Source organism: Bos grunniens, chromosome 23 (assembly GCF_055505025.1).
Source record: "Bos grunniens cultivar Pamir isolate PY7600 chromosome 23, Bosgru_T2T1.0, whole genome shotgun sequence".
In the NCBI taxonomy this organism is placed as follows: Eukaryota; Metazoa; Chordata; class Mammalia; order Artiodactyla; family Bovidae; genus Bos; species Bos grunniens.
The window spans coordinates 40,471,218-40,491,675 of NC_141187.1; positions in this window are offsets into that span (position 1 = coordinate 40,471,218).

Below are 20,458 nucleotides of genomic sequence, written 5' to 3' on the forward strand. Positions count from 1 at the left end.
TGTAATGGCAAAATATCCACCTCTACACATCTCCCTTCTCTTTACAAATATCAGGACTTTGGTATGCAGCACCAAGAACTGTCTAGCTCTTAACATTTTACCATGCTTTCTCTTACTTCACATGCCCTGATTCTCTTTGTGATTTAACCATTAGCTTTCCGAAAGTGTTCTCCTTCACACCTTCTCTTTGTGCACTAATATTAAGTAAATTGATTAAATGTTTAGCCTTACAAAGTACAAGGATAGAAAACAGGGAGTTGGTTACAAAATGAAATCTAGACAGCTCATTCTGAATTTTACTTCTATTTCATCTTTGCTTCTGTCCAATCAAAAGAGCCTTTTGGCACCCTTTTTTGGGCTAATCATGGGCTAAAGCAAATTGCTAATTTGGGCTAAAGTAAAGCATTGACTTTGCTTTTTGTCAGGTGACAGCTGCAATAATGAACTTGGAGTTACAACAGAATATTGAAGTCGGACACGACTTAGTGACTGAATAACAACAATAACAATTCTATGTGAAGGAGATGCTCACTTCAAGCTTCCTATTTAAAAGGCCTCAGGACTGGAAGCTAATTTTCTTGAATGAATTGCTATAAAGCCAGCATTCCAAGCTTCTCTTGGCTTTACCCACATCTTCAAAATTGCAAAATAAAACAGAAACTTTCTGTAATAGAACATTGCCTCCACCTGCAGTTAGAAAGACATTTATAGCAAGAATCTCACTTATACAAAAGTAGCTTTCTTCAGCAAAGAACTTGGAAGAAGATGGTTTATTTAAATAAATTTTAGATCACCATTAATTTTGAGTCCAGTTGAAGCATCTCAATACAGTATGACTTCCAGAAACAGTTAATGTTAGTTCTATATTTTTTTTTATTTTTTACTGAAGGATAATTGCTTTACAGAATATTGTTGTTTTCTGTCAAATCTCAACATAAATCAACCACAGGTATACATATATCCCCTCCCTTTTGAGCATCCCTCCCATCTTCCTCCCCATCCCACCCTTCTAGGTTGATTCAGAGCCCCTGTTTGAGTTTCCTGAGCCATACAGCAAATTCCCATTGGCTATCTATTTTACATGTGGTAATGTAAGTTTCCATGTTACTTTCTCCGTACATGTTACCCTCTCCTCCCCTCTCCCCATGTCCATAAGTCTATTCTCTATGTTTGTTTCTCCATTGCTGCTCTGTAGATAAATCTTCAGAACCATTTTTCTAGATTCCGTATATGTGTGTTAGAATACAATATTTATATTTCTCTTTCTGACTCACTTCATTGTGTATAATAGGTTCCAGGTTCATCCACCTCATCAGAACTGACTCAAATGTGTTCCTTTTTATGGCTGAGTAATATTCCATTCTGTATACATACCACAGCTTCTTTATCCATTCGTCTGTCGATGGGCATCTAGGTTACTTCCACGTTCTAGCTATTGTAAATAGTGCTGCAATGAAAAATGGTATACGTGTGTCTTTTTCAACCCTGGTTTCCTCAGGGTATATGCCTAGGAGTGGGATTGCTGGGTCATATGGTAGTTTTATTCCTAGTTTTTTAAGGTATCTCCATATCATCTTCCATAGTGGCTGTATCAATTTACATTCCCACAAACAGTGCAAAAGCATTCCTTTTTCTCCACACCCTCTCCAGGATTTACTCTTGGTGGACTTTTTGATGATGGCCATTCTGACCCATGTGAGGTGATATCCCATTGTAGTTTTGATTTGCATTTCTCTAATAATGAGCGACGTTGAGCATCTTTTCATGTGTTTGTTAGCCATCTGTATGTCATCTTTGAAGAAATGTCTGTTTAGGTCTTTTACCCACTTTTCGATTGGGTTGTTTGTTTTCCTGGTATTGAGTTGTACGAGATGCTTGTTTATTTTGGAAATTAACCCTTTGTAGTTGTTTCATTTGCTATTATTTTCTCCCATTCTGAGAGCTGTCTTTTCACCTTGCTTATAGTTTCCTTTGCTGTGCAAAAGCTTTTAAGTTTAATCAGGTCCCACTTGTTTATTCTTGTTTTTATTTTCATTACTCCATGAGGTGGGTCATAGAGGATCTCACTTTGATTTATGTCATTGAGAGTTCTGCCTATGTTTTCCTCTAAGAGTTTTATAGTTTCTGGTCTTACACTTAGGTCTTAAATCCATTTTGAGTTTATCTTTGTGTATGGTGTTAGGAAGTGTTCTAAATTAATTCTTTTACATGTAGCTGTCCAGTTTTCCCAGCACCATTTATAGAAGAGACTGTCTTTGCCCCTTTGTATATTCTTGCCTCCTTTGTCAAAAATAAGGTACCTATAGGTGCATGGGTTTATTTCTGGGCTTTCTATCTTTGTTCCATTGGTTTATATTTCTGTTTCAGTGCCAGTACCATACTGTACAAATACCATACCATACAGTACCATACTGATGACTGTGGCTTTGTAGTATAATCTGAAGTCAGGAAGGTTGATTCCTCCAGCTCCATTCTTCTTTCTCAAGACTACTTTTGTTATTTGGGGTCTTTTGTGTTTCCATATGAATTGTGAAATTTTTTGTTCTAGTTCTGTGAAACATGCCATTGGTAATTTGATAGGGATGGCATTGAACCTGTAGATTGTGTTTGGTAGTATAGTCATTTTCACAATATTGATTCTTCCTACCAAAGAACATGGAATATCTCTCCATCTGTTTATGTCATATTTGATTTCTTTCATTAGTGTCTCATAATTTTCTGTGTACAGTTCTTTTGTCTCCTTAAGTAAGTTTATTCCTATATATTTAATTCTTTTTGTTGCAATGGTGAATGGGATTGATTCCTTAATTTCTCTTTCTGATTTTTCATTGTTAGTATATAGAAATGCAAGTGATTTCTGTATATTGATTTTGTATCCTGCAATTTTGATAAATTCACTGATTAGCTCTAGTAATTTTCTGATACTATCTTTAAGGTTTTCTATGTACAGTATCATCTGCAAATGGTGAGAGCTTTACTTCTTCTTTTCTGATCTGGATTCCTTTTATTTCTTTTTCTTCTCTGATTGCTATAGCTAGGACTTCCAGAATTATGTTGAATAATACTGGTAAGAGTGGACACCTTTGTCTTGTTCCTTTCAGTTTCTCACCATTAAGAAGAATGTTTGCTGTAAGGCTTATCATATATGGCCTTTACTATGTTGAGATAGATTCCTTCTATGCCCATTTTTCAAAGAGTTTTAATCACAAATGGGTGCTGAATTTTGTCAAAGGCTTTTTCTAAATCTATTGAGATGATCATATGGTTTTTATCTTTCAATTTGTTTATATGGTATATCACATTGATTGATTTGCTTATATTGAAGAAGCCTTGCATTCCCAGAATAAACCCAACTTGCTCATGCTCCATGAGCTTTTTGATGTGTTGCTGAATTCTGTTTGCTAAAATTTTGTTGAGGATTTTTGTGTCTATGTTCATCAGTGATATTGGCCTGTAGTTTTCTTTTTTGTGTTGTCTTTGGTTTTAGTATCAGGGCGATGGTGGCCTTGTAGAATAAGCTTGGAAGTGTTCCTTCCTCTGTAATTCTTTGAAACAGTTTTAGAAGGCTAGGCATTAGCTCTTCTCTAAATATTTGATAGAATTCTCCTGTGAAAGCCATCTGGTCCTGGGCTTTTGTTTTTTGGGAGATTTTTGATCAAAGCTTCAATTTCAGTGGTTGTAATTGGGTTGTTCATAATTTCTATTTCTTCCTGGTTCAGTCTTGCAAGATTGAACTTTTCAAAGAATCTGTCCATTTCTTCCAGGTTACCCATTTTATTGCCATGTAGTTGTTCGTAATAGTCTCTTATAATCCTTTGTATTTCTGCATTGTCTGTTGTAACCTCTCCTTTTTCATTTCTAATTTTGTTGATTTTTTTTGATTCTTCTCTCTTTTTTTCTTGATGAGTCTAGATAACTGTTTGTCAATTTTGCTTATGTTCTCAAAGAACCAGCTTTTAGTTTTTTACTAATAGTTCTTTACTATTGTTTCTTTCATTTCTTTTTCATTTATTTCTGTTCGAATCTTTATGATTTCTTTACTTCTACTAATTTTGGTTTTTTTTTTTTTAATCTTCTTTTTCCAGTCATTTTAGGTATAAATTTAGGCTGTCTATTCAATGTTTTTCTTGTTTCTTGAGGTAGGATTGTATTGCTATAAAATTCCCTCCTAGGACTGCTTTTGCTGAATGCCATAGGTTTTGAGTTGCTGTGTTTTCACTGTCATTTGTTTCTAGAAATTGTTTGGCTTCCCTTTTGATTTCCTCAGTAACCTGTTGGTTATTTAGAAACGTGTTGTTTAATCTCCATATGTTTGTGTTTCTTACAGTTTTTTTCTTGTAACTGATATCAAGTCTCATAGCATTGTGGTAGGAGAAGATGCTTGATACAATTTCAATTTTCTTAAATTTACTAAGGTTTGATTTGTGACCCAAGATGTTGGGTGACCCAAGATGTGACCTGGAGAATGTTCCATGTGCACTTGAGAAGAAGGTGTATTCTTCTGCATTTGGATGGGATGTCCTGAAGATATCAATGAGATCCATCTCATCTAATGTATCATTTAAGGCTTGTGTTTCCTTATTAATCTTCTGTTTTGATGATCTGTCCTTTGGTGTGAGTGGGGTGTTAAAGCCTCCTACTATTATTGTGTTACTTTTGATTTTTCCTTTTATATCTGTTAGTGTTTGTCTTATGTATTGAGATGCTCCTATGTTGGGTGCATAAATATTTATAATTGTTATGTCTTCCTCTTAGATTGATCCCTTGGTCATTTTGTAGTAACCTTCCTTATCTCTTGCAATCTTCTTTACTTTAAGGCCTATTTTGTCTGATATGAGGATTCCTACTCCAACTTTCTTTTTCTTCCCATTTGCATGGAATATATTTTTCCATCCTCTCACTTTCAGTCTATATATGTCTTGAGTTCTAAAGTGGGTTTCTTGTAGACAGCATATATATGGGTTGTGTTTTTCTATCCATTCAGCCAGTCCGTGTCTTTTTTTTTGGAGCATTTAATCCATTGACATTTAAAGTAATTATTGATATATATGTTCCTGTTGCCATATTTGGAACAATTTCTTAATTATTTGGGGTTGATTTTGTAGATATATTTTTTTTCCTTGTATTTCTTGACTATATAAGTCCATTTAATATTTGTTGTTAAGCTGTTCTGGTGGTACTGAATTCTCTTAACTTTTGCTTGTCTGAAAAGCTTTTGATTTCTCCATGAATTTTGAATGAGATCCTTGCCAGGTACAGTAATCTTAGTTGTAGATTTTTCCCTTTCAGTACTTTAAATATATCCTGCCATTTCCTTCTGGCCTGCAGAGTTTCTGCTGAAAGACCAGCTGTTAAGAGTATGGGTTTTCCCTTATATGTTATATGTTTCCTCTCCCTTGCTGCTTTTAATATTCTTTCTTTGTGTTTAGTCTTTGTTAGTTTGATTAGTATGTGTCTTGGCGTGTTTCTTCTTGGGTTTATCCTGTATGAGACTCTTTGTGCCTCTTGGACTTGATTGACTATTTCCTTTTCCATGTTGGGGAAATTTTTAACTATAATCTCTTCAAAATTTTTCTTGTACCCTTTCTTTCTTCTTCTTCTTCTGGGACCCATATAATTCAAATGTTGGTGCATTTGATATGGTCCCAGAGGTCTCTGAGACTGTCCTCAGCTCTTTTCATTCTTTTTACTTTATTCTGCTCTTCAGAAGTTATTTCTACCATTTTATCTTCCAGCTCACTCATTCATTCTCCTGCTTCAGATATTCTACTATTGATTCCTTCTAGAGTAGTTTTAATTTCATTAATTGTGTTGTTTGTCTCTGCATATTTATTCTTTAATTCTTCTAGGTCTTTGTTAATTGATTCTTGCATTTTCTCCATTTTGCTTTCAAGGTTTTTGATCATCTTTACTATCATTATTCAGAATTCTTTTTCAGGTAGTTCGCCTAGTTCCTCTTCATTTATTTGGACTTCTGTGTTTCTAGTACGTTCCTTCATTAGTGTAGTATTTCTCTGCCTTTTCTTTTCTTTTTTTTTTTTTTAAACTTATTGTGCCTGAGGTCTCCTATTTCCAGGCTTCAAGGTTGAATTATTTCTTCCTTATGGTTTCTGCCCTCTAAGGTTGGTCCAGTGGTTTGTGTAAGCTTAGTATAGGATGAGATTTGTGCTGAGCTTTTGTTTGTTTTTCCTCTGATGGGCAAGGCTGAGTGAGGTGGTGATCCTGTCTGCAGATGATTGGGTTTGTATTTTTGTTTTGTTTGTTGTTTAGATGAGGTGTCCTGCACAGGGTGCTACTGGTGGCTGGGTGGTTTCCTTTGTGTGAGTTCTCACTGTTTGACACCCTCTAGGGTTAGTTGTCTGGTAGTCCAGGGTCTTGGAGTCAGTGCTCCCACTCGAAAGGCTCAGGGCTTGATTTCTGGTCAAGAACGAAGGTTCCACAAGTGGTTTGTTACGGCATTATGTGAGATTAAAACAAATATACAAAAACAAGAAACCAAAGATGAACCCCAGACAAATGGCAGTTACAAAAGCAGGCAAAAAAGTAATTAAATTAATGGAATATACACATATAAATACACACCCATAAGCAAAGTCAAAACATTCCAACAAAAATAAAGTACAATAGATTGACCCAGCAAATAAAGGAGATCAAAAATTATATTTACCACTTAAGAACAAAACTAACTAAAGCACAAACTGGAAAACAAAACTAAAGCAAGGTGCCAAGTGGGGAATAAAGCAATGAAAATAAAACTAACAAATATGTTGAGAGGAAAGAAAGAAAGAATATATATGCAAAGTTAAATAGAGGTAGATGAAGAAGATTTATATATTAAAGATAAACTGCAAGGGGAAAAGAACAGTAGGAAAGGCAAACAAAGGAATAATGTGGAAAAAATACAATAGGTTTAAAAAATTAAAAGTTAAAATTATCAAAAAGAGAAAAGATTAAAACAAACAAAGACAGAAGAAGAAAGAAAAACAGAAAAAAAAAAAAAAAAAAAAGGGAAACTCCACAGATCTGCAAAAGCCCAAGGTAGATGCAGAGGTTTATAAAAACAATAAAAAGTGTGACTGAATATACAACATACACATATACACCCATAAGCAAAATCAAAACAGTCCAACAAAAATATAGCACAGTAGATTGACCTGGCAAACAAAGGGAACCAAAAATTATGTCTACCAGAACAAAACTAACTAAAGCACAAACTGGAAAACAAAACTAAAGCAAGGTGCCAACTGGGGTATAAAGCAATGAAAATAAAACTAACAAATATGTTGAGACTAAAGGAAAGAAAGAATAGATATGCAAAGTTAAATAGAAGTAGATAAAGAACATATATATATATATTAAAGGTTAACTGCAAGGGGAAAAGAACAATAGGAAAAGCAAACAAAGGAATAAATGTAGAAAAATAATAGGTTTAAACAATTAAAATTTTAAAAAGAGAAAAGAAAAAAAAAATCCCCAGAACTGCAAAAGTCCAATATAGAGGCAGAGGTTTATAACAACAATACAAAATGTGACTGAGAAAGAAAAGGTTAAAAAAAGCTCAAAAGCTTAGTTATAGTGCCAATAAAATCATAGTGCCAATAAAATTGACAACTACAATGGGGTGGGGGTGGGGGATAAATGCAAAAGAATCTACAGAACAAGTCAAAACATAAGAATAATAAATGTTTTTCTTGAGTCGCTGCTGTCAGAGTCCTTTCCCTGGCTGGGAGTCGCAGTCCACTTCACCTTCCTAGGATGCCCTCCAACACTGTGCTGGTCTCTGGACCTGCTGTGGGGGCAGCTCAGATTCTAACCTGCTCCTACTCCTCTATGTGCTTGCCTCCAGTGTCCACAGCTCTCAGAACTAGTGTGTTTTCTTTTGTGGGAGCTCTCAATGACCTTTGATATACTCCACAGACACAGAGTCTGCCTAGTTGATCATGTGGATTTAATCTGCAGCTTATATAGATAGTGGGAGGGTTTTGGGTCTTCTTCCTTAGTCACACTGCTCCTGGGTTTCAATTGTGGTTTTATTTCCACCTCTGGATATGGGCTGTCCACTGGGGCTTGCTGCTGAGGCTGCCCTGGAGGACTTGGGTTTGCCTCTGTGAGGGCCAGGTGTGGAGGTGGTGCAGCTGCTTGGGTCTCAGGGGTTCTGGCAGCACCAGGTAATCAGGGGTTAGTGGCTAGGGCAGCAGGAAATATAGTGCTGTAGAAGGGTGTGGCAACCAGTACTGGCCAGTACACTCCAGTATTCTTGCCTGGAGAGCCCTCCTCCCTGACAGAGAAGCCTGGCAGGCCACAGTCTGCTGCTGCTGCTGCTGCTAAGTCGCTCCAGTCGTGTCTGACTCTGTGCGACCCCACAGATGGCAGCCCACCAGGCTCTGCCATCCCTGGGATTCTCCAGGCAAGAACACTGGAGTGGGCTGCCATTGCCTTCTCCAGACCGCAGTCTACAGGGTCGCAAAGAGTCGGACACTACCGAAGTGACCCTGCATGCATAGACACAAGACATTTTTTGCCTGTGCAGCTCTGCCTAGTGAGAGTTGAGCATGAAGGTGGCACAGCTGCTTGGCTTGTGGGAACCCTGGCGGCGCCAAGTGTGCAGGGACTCGGACTGCCTCCGCTGCAGGAGTTATAGCCCTATCAGAGTCTCTTTTTTGAGCCTCTTGTAGCTGGCGATCAGAAGGCCTCTTTGGCCTGTCTTTCTCCACAGCTCTGCCCTTTCTGGCACTTAGAGGGCTTCCTTACCTGGGGTCCTTCTCTGTTGTTCAGCGCGTCAGGCACATAAAGCCCCCCTCCACCCCCTATACCATAGATGGGGCGTCAGGCACTTAGAGGGGCACCCTAGGTGGGGTCTTACTCTGTAGTTCAGTGTGTCAGGCATCTGATGGGCCAGCCTCTCTATCATTCAGCTGCCGATGCTGGTGTGTGGAGAGAGAGGCTATGGTGATGGCTCCACACCCTACGTATGACTCAGCAGGATCCCCTTGCTTCCATGGCTGCCCGCTTTCCTCCACAGGCATTTCCCACCACAGTCTCCTCCCTCACATCCCCTCAATCCATCTCTCCACAGTCAACAGGAGCCATCACCCTGGGATTGCTGCACAATCCCTAAACTCCAGCTCCCAGCCACTGCTCCCTCTAGGGTATGTATTGTTGCTGCAAGGACTGTCTGATTCTCATTCCATTTCAGCTGCCACGATCAGCTGTTTCCCTCTCAGCCTTCAGTGTTTCTCCTCTGACTCAGACAATTGCCCTGATGTAGTGATCAGACCCCTGCTTCAGTTCCCCCACCCACCAAGGGCGGGTCCAGTCCTACTAACATTCCCATTTTCCCCCTAGTTCCTTTGTCCTACTGAGTTTTGCGTGGGTCTATATATTCTTTTCTGCTGGTCAGGTACTCCTGTCTGCTCTCAGCTGATGTTCTGCATGCACTTCTGTGTCTGAAGGTGTATTCCTGATGTATCCGTGGGGAGAGATGTACTCCACATCCACCTACTCCTCTGCCATCTTGCAATCCTCCAGTTCTATATTTTAATTGATGAATCATGGGTACAAATATTATTACTCTGGTTTGACTAAAATACAGACATTAAAGTTGAGTGGAAATCCAAGGATTTATCTGAAGTATCCCTGCTTGTGTTGATTCAGTTTTAGCTTCACCAAATCATGTTAATAACATTTCTTCTTATACTTCTTACACACTGACTGACCTAGAAGCTTTATCCCAGCCATTCCCATGGTTTGGTCATATCTATCATTGTAGATACAACCTCTGAGAAGGAAACAAGAATTTTCGACCTGCACATTTTATTCAATTTATAGTTTTTTCAAATGTTTATGCTTAGTATTAGTCCTAGGTTGTCAAAAACTAGACATTAGAGAGTTTGTGAAGACTAAGTCTAGGAAAAAAAAGGGAACAAAGCTAAAAACCCAGCAAACACTGTAGACGAGGTAACAGTAGTTTTTGCTCATTCTGAAATGTATTCTTTCCCTCTGACTTGAGATCTGCCATTTTAGGACTGTCCAAAGTCACAATGGCACCCCACTCCAGTACTCTTGCCTGGAAAATCCCACGAACGGAGGAGGCTGGTAGGCTGCAGTCCATGCTAAGGGTTGGACACGACTGAACGACTTCACTTTCACTTTTCACTTTCATGCATTGGAGAAGGAAATGGCAACCCATCCAGCGTTCTTGCCTGGAGAATCCCAGGGACGGAGGAGCCTGGTGGGCTGCCGTCTATGCGGTCGCACAGAGTCGGACACGACTAAAGTGACTTAGCAGCAGCAAAGTCAATGTGATCATGGGAATAACCTAAGGTGAGATACAACCCTTTCTATCTATACCCAAATATTACTGGCTACTGAATAGCCAGAAAGCAACGATGAAGGAGATTTGAGATGGGCATAGAGTGATCACAATGGAGTATAAGCATCTAATCCAAGGAGAGGAACTTCTGAAAGCTTTTGGTATTAAGCTTAGAACAATCTTCTTAATATAGTATTGATTACTCTGATACTCAATGTTAAACAGAAATAGAAAAGGGTGAGAATAAGGTGCTACCCTAAGTAACTTTAGAAATGAATTGAGTCTATAAGAATTAAGGCAAAGGAACTGTACATAAGCATTGTATTCTAGGTGATGAAGTTTTTCTAACTGGAAGACAGGTTAACAATTCTGATATTGTTACATATATACACTGCAATTGAACAGCTCAAGTAAATAGATGGCAGATGATGGGAGTCAGGTTTCTCACTATCAGAGTAGAAGGCTACAAATAAGAAAGAGGAAGAATTATAGTGATCCATGTGGTGTAATGGATTAGAGTTTAAGACATCAGTATGATCTCAGACACAGATGGTTACATATAGAAATATTTAGAGAAATGTGTATGTATACCCATACAAATGTATATGAGCTTTCCAGGTGGCGCCAGTGGTAAAGAACCCGCCTGCCCATTCAGGTAGATTTGATCCTGATCCCTGGGTTGAGAACATCTCCTGGAGGAGGAAATGGAAACCCATTGCAGTATTCTTGCCTGGAGAATCCCATGGACAGAGGAGCCTGCAGGCTGCAGTCCATAGAGCTGCATGGAGTTGGACAAGACTGAAGCAACTTAGCATGCACCCATGCGTAAGTGTATATATGCACATATGTATATATGTATGTGTGACCATACTCACACACCTCTAATAAATATACATACATATATTTCCCTCTGACAGCCAAGAAGGCCTGGAAGCAATGACAGCCCAGTACCGACAAGCACACCTAGGGCCCAAATCTATGTTTCTAGTACCGTTCTCTAATAAAAGGTTCCTTGGAGAAATAGCTGTTTCTAAGACTGGAGAAGGAAAGACACAAGGAGCATCAATCACATGGAGTGTCAGAATGTTAGAAAGTGCTAAAAACAAACTAACAAATATAAAAGCCTCCACAATAATGGGAATGCATCAAAGGAACACAGGAACTGATGGAAAGAACTCCCAAGGGCCCAACCTAGAACAATTGGATCAAGAAAATAAGGTAGTATTGGACTTTTAACTCAAAATATAAAATAAATATTGATTTGATTAATTATTGAATAAATAAATGGCAAAGAACAGAAAAATATTCCCGTGCAGAAATAATTTATGTAGCTCTTTCATTCTAAAAAGATCAAACATAACTCCCCACTCTTTAAATGTGAACTGTACATGGTGACTTTTTCCAAAGAGCACATTATGGAAAGGGAGGCAGGGAAAGTAACTTTATAGTAGAGAATTCAAAAAACACTACTTCAAGTCAGGTGATCAAAGTCAACATCAATGGTGACAAGTAATATTGAGAGTGTGAACCCTTGATATGATGTGGTAAGAGCAGCACTTCATCTCTGTGGATTTCTTCCCCAAAACCCATAACTGCAGTTTAATCATAAGAAAAACATCAGACAACATCCAATTGAGAGACACCCTACAAAGTACTTGACCAGCTCTCCACAAAACTGTCAAGGTTAATTAAAAGCAGGAAAAGTCTGAGAAACTGTCACAACCAAAAGAAGCCTAAAAAAAATTATACCGGTGAAGTCAGAAAGAGAAAGATTAATATTGCATACTAACACATATATACAGAATCCAGAAAAATGGTACTGAAGAATTTATTTGCAGGGCAGTGATGGAGAAACAAACATAGAGAAAAGACTTATGGACATGAGGAGAGGGGAGAGAGGGTGAGATATATGGAGAAAGTAACATGGAAGCTTACATTACCATGTGTAAAATGGATAGCCAACGGGAATTTGCTATATGTCTCAGGAAACACAAACAGGAGCTCTGTATCAACCTAGATGGGTGGATGGGGAGGGGGATAGGAGGGAGGTTCAAAAGGGACAGAACATATGTATACTTATGGCTGATTCATGTTGAGGTTTGACAGGAAACAACAAAATTCTGTAAAGCAATTATCCTTCAATTAAAAAATAAATTAATTAAGAAAAAAAACTTGTCAACTAAATGCAGTGTGGTACCCTAGATGGGATCCTAGAATAGAAAAGACAAAGCAACAAAAACAGAAGGAAAAAAAAAAAAACACAGGAAAAAACCTGCAGAAATCTGAATAAATTACATGCTTTAGTTAATATTTAGCATATAAATATTGACTCATCAATTGTAACAGTTATGCTGTTATGTATATAATAGCGTTATATAAGATGTTAATAGGGGAAAGAGTATGAGTATATGAGAACTCACTGTACTGTCTTCATAATAATTCTGTAAGCCTAAAACTGTCCTAAAATGAAAATACTATTAAAAAAAAATGTTCTCATTTGAATTCACTATATGTTTGCAAAAGTGAGATGGACCCTAGGCAGAGGCAGTTGTTGTGGTGCCAAATTTATCACCCAAATGCTTGCTCCAGAACGTGAGTCTAAGCTTGATGTCTATATCTCAGCACCTTCCTTAACAGAGTTTGTTAGAATTATCAGACTTTCCTCTCTCTTCCATATTATAGTCCCATACATGAGCACTCAGCAAGTTAATCTGACAAGCAAATCTATGTTATCAGAAAAAGGTAGAAGAGCATCAGCCAGTTTACATAGCAGTACAATCCATTGTGGTCATTTGGATACAAGTCACTTAATAATTCTCACAGTGGGCTTGTGAAACAAGGAAGGAGAGGGTGAGGGTCAACAGCAGAAGCATATTATGCTCATTGATGCAAGGTCCTTATTCCTTGAACGATATTTGTGCTTCCAGAGTAGGTCTATCTCTGGAAGTCAGTCATCAAATTTCCCACGCTGTCCCATAACACAAGAGAACTAACCAGTGAGAACTTGCAGAAATAACCATGAAAAAATAGATCAAATCACATTAGTTTTCAGAAGACAATGTCGTAGACCTTTCCTATTATGCTGGCTTTAGTCTATTTGAGAGATCACTGCTCGGTATATGCTTCCCGTTACATTCCTCCATGAAATCATACCATTTTCTATTTTCTCTATAAGGCCTATGACCATAAAAACACTCTACTGATGAGTATCTTATTAATATACTAGGAAGAAAATGGCATTCAAAGGATTCTGTGAGATACTAGGGCCAAATTACATTGGCTTATGAAGCAAGCATACCTCATCCATTTCGTCTCTAGCTAGTTATTCCAGTAGCTGCCTCTTAAAAAAAAAATCATTTAAATCAAACCACACTTCCCCTTACAGACAGACGAAATCACTTGCAGCTAATCCATCTCCTACTTTATTGCCCATAGAAATGAAGAACAGGTTGCAGAAGCACAGTGTACAACAGGAGGCTGGGAGACAGCAGCCATCCATTTCCTCATCGTATACAAGTTTGATCGTGTTTGCCTAATTATCCCATTAACCTGTACCTAAAGATCCAATTACTCCAGCTGTGGGTGATTGAATAAAGGGCAATTGCAACAGATACCAGGCAGGGGACATGTGCATTCCTCATCTGTAAAGTTCGTAATTGCTGGTTCATTCTTTCACTGAGAAATTCCTACAGCAGTGCAGAGAACTGAGGTATTTCCAAAGTGTCATTTCTAAACTGGTAAATACTCATTTACATTTTGAATGGTTTATTATGAATTTCAGTACTCTTCTTTCTCTTAAGTTCACATTTGTGCTTCACATAAGTTCACATTTCCATACTTTTTCCTGACAGGGTTTAAACAAATCAAGCCTACTGAATCAGATTCTTTACTTCTGGACATTTTGTCTTCAATTCAGGTAGCTGACATTAGAAACAGAAGTTCCTAATTCAAGCTAGGGATGCATGAAGCACACTTCCTTTGAACGTGATTGAGTACATAGAAGTGATTAATTGAAGTATGATTTTCCTATAAAAATAATCCTGTATTAAATAATTACCATCCCTGATGGCTCAGACAGTAAAGAATCTGCCCACAATGTGGGAGTCTCAGGTTCAATCCCTGGGTCAGGAAGATCCCTTGGAGAAGGAAATGGCAACCCACTCCATATTCTTGCCTGGGAAATCCCATGGAAAGAGGATTCTGGCAGGCTACAGTCTATGGGCCCACAAAGAGTTGGACATGACTGAGCAACTAACACTTTCTTTCATAAATATATATTTATATCTGATCTTAAATGTATTCTCAATGTTGCTCACAAAAAAATACTTTCATTATTAGTCAAGTCCTCAAAAGAAATTCACAAACATTTTGTCTCCTCATCTTAAATATTCAATCCCACCATCTCTACTATCAGTCTGAGATGGTGAGCTCACCCTACCTCACAACGAAACAGATGTCATCATCAAAAGAACCGTCAAAAGTCTGCTATGTAGGTTCCCTTCAACCACTCCCAATTTCTCTTCTACTACTTTCCATTAAAGGCTTACCTGGATCCCAATGTCTCCCCTCATCCCAGAAACCTATTTACCTCATTGACTTCTCATTTTCCAATATGGTTGGCCACAACCTCTCTCTCTCTCTATTTCCTTCTTATCATCAACAGTTATACATGCTCAAGGCATTGCTGTCTTGAAAAAAACACACAGCTCTTCAGCTGCCCTTCTCCCCCAACAATCTCACTATCACTGTCTCCCTTTTTACAACCAAACTTCTTAAAAATATATCCTCAGTGCTTTCTGTGTGGGCATATCCACTCTAACGGACTCTGTGCTCATGCTGCTCTGAAATAGATGTTGTCAAGGCCACCCGTCATCTCCATGATGATGAATCAATAGACAATCGTTACTACTGACTTTATATCTGGCAATCACCATCTTTTTCTCCTCTATTCTTAGTTTACATAACTCTTCATTTCTGTGCCTCTTTCTCTTCTCTCTTCATATCATTTACCTATTCTTCCCAGAGAACTATACGGCACATACCTTCACTTTCTTAGTTTTTACTCAAATTTCATCTATTCAGTAAAGCTTTCTTTCTGCATCATATTTAAAATTGCTAGTTTCCAACAGAAAATAACAAGCGTTGATGACAATGTGGAGAAAGTGGAACCCCTCTGCAATCTCTGTGGAAAGCAAAATGGTGCATTCACTATGGAAAACAGAATGAATGTTCCTCAAAAAAATAAAAACAGAATTACTATATGATCCCAAGATTCCACCTCTTGGGTCTATGCCCCAAAGAACTGAAAGCAGGGACTTGAACAGATATTTGTACACCTAGTTCATAGCAGCATCATTCACAACAGACAACAGCTGTTATTTTAAAACATATCAATAATCTTTTATAGTTCTCTGTGTAGAATTTTTTGATGATCTTTTGACAGATTTACTCCTTGTATTTGACACATCTTTACGTTACTGTAAAAATATTACATAATTTTATTCCTTGATTTTGTTTTTAAAATATAGAAATACATTGATTTTACCTTTGCTAAGTTTTCTTTTTTTAAATTAACTTTTATTGTATTTGCTTTACAATATTTACAATATTTACTTTGTCCGACTCTGTGCGACCCCATAGACGACAGCCCACCAGGCTCCCCCGTCCCTGGGATTCTCCAGGCGAGAACACTGGAGTGGGTTGCCATTTCTTTCTCCAGTTCTTCTTTACAGCTGAGTGTAATATCCCATTGTACGTGTGTACCAGGTCTTCTTTATCCTCTGCTGATGGACATTTAGATTGTCTCCATGTCCTGGCTATTCTAAATAGTACTGCTGTGAACATTGCGGTTCGTATATCTTCTAAATTATGGTTTTCTCCTGGTATATGCCCAGGATTCGGATTACTGGGTCATACTGTAGCTCTCCTGCAGGAGGAAATGGCAATTCACTCCAGTATTCTTGCCTGGAGAAGCCCGTGGACAGAGGAACCTGGCAGGCTGCCGTCCATATGGTTACAAAGAGTTGGACACAACTGAAGCAACTTGGCAGCAGCGGAGCGTGGTAGTTCTATTTTTATTTTGGGGGGGAACCTCCACACTATTCCCTATAGTGGCTGTACCAATTTACATTTCCGCCAACAGTGTAAGAGGGTTCGCTTTTCTCCCCACTCTCTCCAGCATTTATTGTTTGTAGATTTTTTGATGATGGCATTCTGACCAGTGTGAAGTGATCACTCATGGTAATTTTGATTTGCATTTCTCTAGTAATTAGCGATATTGAGTATCTTTTCATGTGTTTATTGGCCATCCGTATGTCTTCTTTGGAGAAATGTCTATTTAGATCTTCCTCCCATTTTTTGATTAGGTTGTTTGGTTAGTTGATATTGAGCTACATGAGCTGCTTATATATTTTAGAGATTAATCTTTTGCTGGTTACTTCATTTACAAATATTCTATTCTGAGGGGTGTCTTTTTGTCTTGTTTATGGTTTCTTTGCTGTGCGAAAAATGTTTAATTAGGTTCCATTTATTTTTGTTTTAATTTTCATTACGCTAGGAGGTGGGTCAAAAAATATATTGCTATAACTTATGTCAAAGAGCGTTCTATGTTTTCCTCTAAGAGTTTTTAGTGCTTGCCCTTACATTCAGGTCTTTGATCCATCTTGAGTTTATTTTTGTATATGGTATTAAGGAATGTTCTAATTTCATTTGTAAATGTTTGTATTTAATATTTTGATGTGAATTTAGGAAAACTTGTATTTTGTCTTGTCACTTAAATGTTTTTAAAGTACTTAAAAACCTGTAAATAACGCTTCAGTTTTATACTTACTTTAAATTTCATCATTAAGGAAAAATATAACAATTTTGGATGTAAAATGCATTTAGCTTATTTGGATATATACCCTGGATATAAGACATAAAAAGTGGGTGGGGGGCGGGCGGGGGGAATGTCAACTCAAAGGCTTGTAACTTCCTGCTTCTCTAGTGAGATCTTGCTCTACTGTTATGGGACCTTGCTCAGACAGTACACAGAACAGTCCCAAACAATGGGGAATTTAATACTCTCCCAAACAATCACCAACCAAAGAGAGAGTCAAAATTGATGAATAAATTCCCCCAGCTTCCCCATCTCACTGTGAAACAATTCTTAGATGTGGACCAGACTAATGAAGGGCACTAATGAAAATGCATTCAGGTTAATCAGCTATTATAAGAAAGGAGAAATAGTTTCCAAAATGCTTCAGAGGAAAATAAACTAATCAACCTTCAAATATGCTTCCAGCATAGAAAATTAATTTCCTGTAATTGAACTACATATTAAAGAGAAACAACTTCATCATGATCATGTATAAAGGCAAAAGCTGGCTTCTTAAAGATATTCCTCCAAGGTGGACTGAGGCCCACTTGTCCACCGTGCTAGGCTAATCAAAAACACACATTTTTTTGGCTTTTCTCCACTTCTTGTCTCAATTTCCCTGCTCTCTCCCTTGTACTTTTTAGGATAACCTTCTAAATTGGTTACCTGCACCAAAGGTCTTTCCTTGGGGCCTGTTTCCACGTGGGAAACATCACTGTACAATCAAGAGAAAACTCAAATATGTGCAGTAACTATAAATCCAGCCAGATTGGGGGGCTTCTTTTCGCTAATTTTTAGTCATGCTAAAGCTTTATCTTGATACCTTTATTTGTAATTCTGATGCTACATTTTTCAGAAAGAGTAAATATATTTTATTTAGCAAATCTGATAACTAGATATACAAATTTTAAAACATTTAGAAAATGAAAAGATGCTCCACATCACTAATTATTAGAAAAATGAAAATCAAAACTATAAGAAGGTGTCACCTCACACTGGTCAGAATAGCTGTCCATCATCAAAAAATATGCCAAGGTCACAAAAACCAAGAAACTATTCCAGAGTAAAGTGGACAAGACATAGTAACTAGATGCAATTCATGATGGAATTCTGTCCACAATTTTTTTCTCTGTAAAGTTATTTAATGAGACAATGGCTGAAATTTTAATAATCTACAAATTAGATATTAATATTTTATAAATTTTACTGTTATGATTTCCACAGTTATACTGAAATTATATAAGAGAATTATTTCTTTAACTAATATATACTAAGATATTTGGTGGTAAAAGCCATCATGTTTCAATCTACTCTCAAATGATTCAGACAAAAAAATGGAATACATGTTTATGGAGATGTAGGGGAAGAAAAGAAGATAGACGATGACAAAGCAAATTTGATAAAATGTCAATAACTAGGGTATCTGAGTGAGGAATATTTATGAGTGTTTTCCACTATATTTGTAGCTTTCTTATAAGTTTAAAATGATATCAAAATAAAAGGTTACAAAAACAAAATTATACAATTGATGTGCAGACTATATTCTACATCAAGAATCCCCAGGGAGGCCTGGAAAAACTAGCCTGATTCAAAGTCTCAGAGAATGAGCACTGTTCATTCAAATACCTCATCAGGTCAGTCACTCAGTCGTGTCTGGGTCTTTGAGACTCCATGGACTGTAGCATTCCAGCCTCCCTGTCCATCACCAACTCCAGCAGCTTGCTCAAACTCATGTCCATCAAGGTGGTGATGCCTTCCAACCATCTCATCCTCTGTTGTCCCCTTCTCCTCCTGACTTCAATCTTGCCCAGCACTGGGGTCTTTTCAAATGAGTCAGTTCTTCATATCAGGTGACCAAAGTATTGGAGTTTCCGCATCAACATCAGTCCTTCCAATGAATATTCAGGACTGATTTCCTTTAGGATGGACTGGTTGGATGTCCTTGCAGCCCAAGGGACTCTCAAGGGCCTTCTCCAACACCACAGTTCAAAAGCATCAATTCTTTGGCACTCAGCTTTCTTTATGGTCCAACTCTCACATCCATACATGACCACTGGAGAAACCATAACCTTGACTAGACAGACCTTCGTTGGCAAAGTAACGTCCCTGCTGTCTAGGTTGGTCATAGCTTTTCTTCCAAGGAGCAAGCGTCTTTTAATTTCATGGCTGCAGTTACCATCTGCAGTGATTTTGGAGCCCAAGAAGATAAAGTCTGTCACTGTTTCCACCTTTTCCCCATCTATTTTCCATGAGTGACGGGACTGGATGCCATGATCTTAGTTTTCTGAATGTTGAGCTTTAAGCCAACTTTTTCACTCTCCTCTTTCACTTTCATCAAGAGGCTCTTTAGTTCTCCTTCATTTTCTGCCATAAGGGTGGTGTCATCTGCATATCTGAGGTTATTGATATTTCTCCCAAATACCTCATGGGACAGGGTTTTTGTAAAGACTCAAATGGGGGAAATATTCCTAGAGTTGTACAACATGGCAGTGTCCTTTCTACCATCCTCAGCAAATACATGGAAGAGATGGCACTTATATTCATGTCCCATGATCCATGATAAATTTAATGCCTTTTCACATCAAACCACACTCCTTGCCCGAAAGTGAGCTTCAAGATTTTCAACTTCCTAGTCCTATAGCATTAGAATATATCTGAATAAAATCTTCATGTGCAAATAAAATACCAGCTTCTTGAATCATTTTTAAATGGGAGAATTGGAGAACAATGATTTATAATATCAGCTCATGAAGTATTTTTATTCACATTATGTAAGCAATTCTCCTAATCCTAATAACTTTATGGCTGTCAGATAAATTCTGGGGACACTAAGAAGATAGCCCTCTAAAAATTTATGCAGAGGCCAAGACACAGCCGTAACAAGAGCGCATTCAAGTTAATTAACTATTATTAGAAAGCCAAATATTTTCAGAAATGCTTTAGAGGAAAATAAACGATTCAACCTACAAGCATGATTTGGCAAAAAAATTTAATTTCCTGTGTTAAAGAAAAGCAGCTTCTTTTGGCTAAGATGGTAAGTTTGGGTTTTTTTTTTTTTTAATTAAACATATTCCTTGTCTCTAAAAACATTAACGGTATTTCCTACAAACCATTATGACTAAAAATTTCACAGTGGTTAAATGATCACCGCAGAGCTTGGGTAGATTCATACTGCTTTTGAGGGTGAGACAGGAAAGCAATCAGAACACTCTCATCATTTTGATGTATTTTCCATTTTATTCTTTGTGTTCGTAGGATTTCTGATCATCAGCATGCCAGTTTCTTCACTT